The following is a 5037-nucleotide window of genomic DNA, read 5'->3' as shown; positions in this document are numbered from 1 at the left end:
ACTTACAGCTTATCTGCTTTTTCTTTTTGTTTCCTTTTTTTTATTATTATTTTTGCCATGATATCAATCCCGCTCAGTCACTAAGTGATTGTGACAACACTTTATGGAGTTGTTGGTGGCATTAAATCAGATGGTGTGTAACAGCATTTTCTAAAAACTGTAACGTAGGTTGTGATTGTTAGAGTTTGTAGTTCTCATGAGTATTACTGCTCTTTTTTCCCACAGTTAACAGAATTTCAACAAAGAAACAGCCCTGCTGTTCCAACACCAGTGAGACGGAGAAAGAAAAGAAACAACAATAGCCCTGAGACAGGCACTTCTGATGGTTGCCAGTCACCATGCCATGTGAGTCTTGGCCCGCCAGGCTTCTGGGGAAAAGGGGCCCAAGGGGCAGTAGAGGGGAATTGTTAAGATTGTGGAAGAACTTCTGGGTACTGGTTAGGAATTCTGGGTTTGAATCCTGCCTCTCCATCTGCTAGGGATATGACTTAGGGCAAGTTGCTGGAGCCTTTTGGGCCTCTCCTTTCACATCTGTAAAATAGAGGTGGTATTGTCTGACTTCCATTTGTGAGGGTGAAATGAGATTCGTTATCGCTGTTGTGTTTTTGTTAATCCCTAGTACATGGCCTGCTGTAAACTCCCAGGACACCCAGGAAAGGGTCCTTGCTGTTTGGTTTTCCTCATCCCCAGTCTCAAAGGGTAGCCAGCCCAATGAGAACAGCCTTTTGCTGTCAGGCTGTCCCTTTAAAAGTCACTGAAAGGGCCCCAGGGTGGGATGGTGGGAGATAAGCACCATGAGAGGAGCTGGCACAGAGGAGTTATGGGACAACGGGTCCGAGAGGCAGAACAGGAAGTGCTGCCAGCTGATGGGGAGGAAAGGAAGTCAGAGGCTTGGACACTGAGGGGACAGAACATCTCCATGTGCACTCTCATCTCTTGTAGTCAGCAGCAGGTGGTCCCAAGGAGGGCCCTGCACCATGTGCCACCATGAAAGATCCAGAGGTAAGAGGCCCTGAGCTGAGGTACAGTGACCCTGCAGGCCAGCCCTCCACCCTCCTCCCACAGTGGCAGCTGGGTGCCCCTCTGCCAGCCAAGACAACCCCCACACACCCCAACCCTAATGATCGTTCTCTCTACCTCTCCCCTGATCCTCCCCCAACTCCTCCTCTCTGCAGGTGCCTCAGAGCACACACCAACTACAAATAGCCCTGGACTCGAGCTCCGTCACAACCAGTCAACTGAATAACACCATGGACTTATTGGTAAGAGTCCAGTGGAGTGCCCTGATTCCACGCTGCCAATCCTGGGCTCCAGTTTCCCCTTGGGGCTGCTGTGGGTGAGTTGAAGGGTGCTATGGAGAGCCAGCACTGGATGCAGAGCTCAGAGGCCAAATGCCCGCCCTGCCCTTACCTGGCTGTGGCCTTGGCCAAGTCCTAGGTGGGAGACTGGGTGCTTGTACTGTGAAGGTACAGAAGAGTACCTCTAGTATGTTACAATTTGTGTAGAGAGGGAACATGTGTGTGTGTGTGTGTGTGTGTGTGTGTGTGTGTGTGTGTGTGTACTATATGACAATATACATAAAACATGTCTGCAAGCATTTGTAAAAATCTCAGGAGAGAGCACAGGTGGCTGGGAGATACTTCCCTTCTGTACCTTCTGAGTTTTTGACTATGAGAATGTATCATGCTTTCAAAAAGTAAGCAAAAGATTAATTTCCCCCTTCCCGTCTGTGCCCCCACCCCCAGCAGGAAAAAAAATGGGCTTCGAGGGTCAGATGGACCTGAGTGTTCAAATCCCAGCTCTGTCTAAGTGATCTTAGGCAACCACCTAACCTCTAATACTCCATGTTTTCCATCTACCCAATAGAGGTAATGGTAGCAACTGCTTCACATGGTGGCTGTGAGGTTAAATGGGATTGTTACCACACTACCTGGTGACGCACTCAATAAAGGTTCCAACAGCGTAGTAACAACAGGAATAACAATAGAATATGACATGATCTCTCTGGGCCTGTGTTAGCCAGCTGTAAATTTCATCTCTTTGCCTGTCCCTTCCAACTTTACTGAGTTCTTTTAAAATCCAGACCATGGGCCTTGATTTTACTGACCGAGTTGTGTATGAAGCCCAGCCCTAGCCCTTTTAAGGGACAGCCCTAGCCCTGGAACGGCCCAGGCTCTCCAGATTGAAGCTTCTCCCTCTCCACCCTCCAGCCCTCGAGCCGCTGTGAAGCAGTCCTTGAGCAGCAGTTACAGCAGTTTCTACAGGAGCGGGAACTGCTAAAAGCACAGGTGGCAGAGGTGAGACTTTGCAGAGGGAGGGATGTGGAAGGAAGATGACCCCAGGTGGCCAGGAGCAGGTGAGGACCAGTGACAGCCCTTCCTAACTTCTGGGTCCATTCTTGCAGGTGANACTTAACCTCTAATACTCCATGTTTTCCATCTACCCAATAGAGGTAATGGTAGCAACTGCTTCACATGGTGGCTGTGAGGTTAAATGGGATTGTTACCACACTACCTGGTGACGCACTCAATAAAGGTTCCAACAGCGTAGTAACAACAGGAATAACAATAGAATATGACATGATCTCTCTGGGCCTGTGTTAGCCAGCTGTAAATTTCATCTCTTTGCCTGTCCCTTCCAACTTTACTGAGTTCTTTTAAAATCCAGACCATGGGCCTTGATTTTACTGACCGAGTTGTGTATGAAGCCCAGCCCTAGCCCTTTTAAGGGACAGCCCTAGCCCTGGAACGGCCCAGGCTCTCCAGATTGAAGCTTCTCCCTCTCCACCCTCCAGCCCTCGAGCCGCTGTGAAGCAGTCCTTGAGCAGCAGTTACAGCAGTTTCTACAGGAGCGGGAACTGCTAAAAGCACAGGTGGCAGAGGTGAGACTTTGCAGAGGGAGGGATGTGGAAGGAAGATGACCCCAGGTGGCCAGGAGCAGGTGAGGACCAGTGACAGCCCTTCCTAACTTCTGGGTCCATTCTTGCAGGTGACGGAGTGTCTTAAGAAAGCTCAGCTAGAAAGAGATGCATACGCTGAACAGCTCAAAACAGAGAGGGCACGGTGGCAGCAGCAATTGCTGAAAATGGCAGGAGAAGTGAGAGCTGACCCTTCAGCCCCCACCTTAGATGGCTCACTGGATCTTCCTGGGCATCTGTAAAAAGAATAGTCCAGCCAGGGGTGGTCACGGGACTGGGCTTTGTGGAGCTGTGGGCGGAGAGGGAGACGGTAGCCTGTCCAGCCACCAGCCCCTCTCTCCAGGGCCCTTTCCCCCTGTGCTTTGGGCAGATTGAAATATTCAAAATGGAGAAAAGACAGGACGCAATTAAAATCGAGGAGCTGAAGGGGAGCCTTGCCCACCTACAAAACCATCTGGGTAAGATGGGGCTGGCATGACCAGGGAGCAGGACTGGCATCAGAGGGCTGTGGGGGTGGCTTAGAGTACCCCAGGGAGGTGGGTGGCTGGAAGGGCTTTGAGGCAGAGGGAAAGAGGTCTGTGCTAGGAGACGGCAAGTCTCGTAATCTCCATGAGCCTCAGTGTCCCCATCAGAAAGAGGGAGGGGTGCCTGTTGTCAGCCACCCACAGTGCTCTCTATGTGAAAGTGGCTTGGAAGACTGGCTACCATTTGGGTGTGAGGAATCATTAGCAGTGAGGGCAGGTTTGGGGAGCCTGAGTGGAGCTGTGCACCCAGAAGAGATTTTTGTTTTGACAACCCAGAGGCCCTTATTGTCTGTGCCCTTCCTCAGCTGAACCCCCAAACTCGAAGCACCCAGCAGGGCACTCTGACTTGGAGAAAAACCTGAAAACTGAAACCAAGTACCTGAGAGACGAGCTGCAGGAACAGCAGAGACTGCAGGAGGCGAAAATGCGGCTCCGGGAGCAGGACGTGAGGCTGAGAGAACAGGAGGAGAGGCTTCTTGAGCAGGAGGGGCTCCAGGAGCAGAAGGAAGAGCTGGTGTGTTGCCCACCTGGGGAACCTGCTCTCCTCCCCATCCCTCCGGGCCTTTGTTTTACCACCTGTAAAATGGGGGAGTATGTGAAATGGGGCTTCTAAAGTCACCTGTGATCACAGCCCTGCTCTGATGGCTGTGGGAGAAAGGAGACAATTTTTCTAACCTACCTCTACCCTTCCCGGTGCCATGGGAGGCAGTCACATAGTTCTGGGGTCTCCAGCTGCAGTGGGTGGCCACTGATTGCTTCTCTCTGTACAGAAGAACCAGAACAGGAGCGCACTGCATTTGGAGCAGGAAGGAAAGGAGCTGCAGGAGAAGCTTGGCGAACAGGAGACGGTAACCCCTGCCCCATCCAGGAGGGCTGGGAGGCAGGCACCGGCCTCTGGGGAGGGGAGGTGCAAGGCCACAGGCAGCTCCACCCTGGGGGCAGGTGATCCCACACCCTCCAGGGCAGTCCTGTGACCGTTTCTTGCTTGCTGTCCTCTGACTTTTAGAGGCGGGCATGCCTGGGCTCCTCCCAGGTCTGGACATCATCATCCCAGTTCGAGGCATGGAGCCCCCCAGTCACAGGGCAAGAGACAATGGAGTGAGAGGCTCTTTATGCTGGGTGGGGTGGCTCACACCTGTGATCCCAGCACTTTGGGAGGCTGAGGCAGGAGAATCCCTTAAGATCAGGAGTTTGAGATCAGCCTGGCCCACGTGGCGAAACCTCATCTCTACTAAAATTACAGCAACCACCACAACAAAGCTGGGCGTGGTGGTGCACACCAGTAATCCCAGCTACTCAGGGGGCTGAGGCATGAGCATCGCTTGAGCCCGGGAGCTGGAGGTTGCGGTGAGCTGAGTTTGCACCACGACTCTCCAGCCTGGGCCACAGAGTGACACTCTGTCTCAAAACAAAAGAAATCAAATCAAAGCAAAACAAAACGAAAGTCTCCTTAGATCCAAACTGGATTCCGGCCTTGATTCCACTGGTCACCATTCAACTACTAGCATCTCTCAGTCTCTGTTTCTTTAACTTCCAAAGGAAGTTAGCATTTTCCTTGCATGGGTGCTGAGGATTAAATGAGATGATGCGTGGAAA

General features: G+C 51.8%; 1 non-coding gene across 1 annotated transcript; it reads left to right on the top strand.

The window, feature by feature from the left end:
• Positions 1-270: 270 nt before the first annotated feature.
• Positions 271-2398, top strand: LOC108295898. The gene is made up of 3 exons (XR_005198286.1): positions 271-345; positions 943-1002; positions 2211-2398. It is a non-coding gene; the product is annotated as an uncharacterized LOC108295898 (transcript).
• The last annotated feature ends 2639 nt before the right edge of the window (positions 2399-5037 follow it).

Source organism: Cebus imitator, unplaced genomic scaffold, assembly GCF_001604975.1.
Source record: "Cebus imitator isolate Cc_AM_T3 unplaced genomic scaffold, Cebus_imitator-1.0 Scaffold664, whole genome shotgun sequence".
In the NCBI taxonomy this organism is placed as follows: Eukaryota; Metazoa; Chordata; class Mammalia; order Primates; family Cebidae; genus Cebus; species Cebus imitator.
The sequence above is the reverse complement of the archived record's forward strand: the minus strand, read 5'-3'. Positions and strand labels throughout refer to the sequence as shown.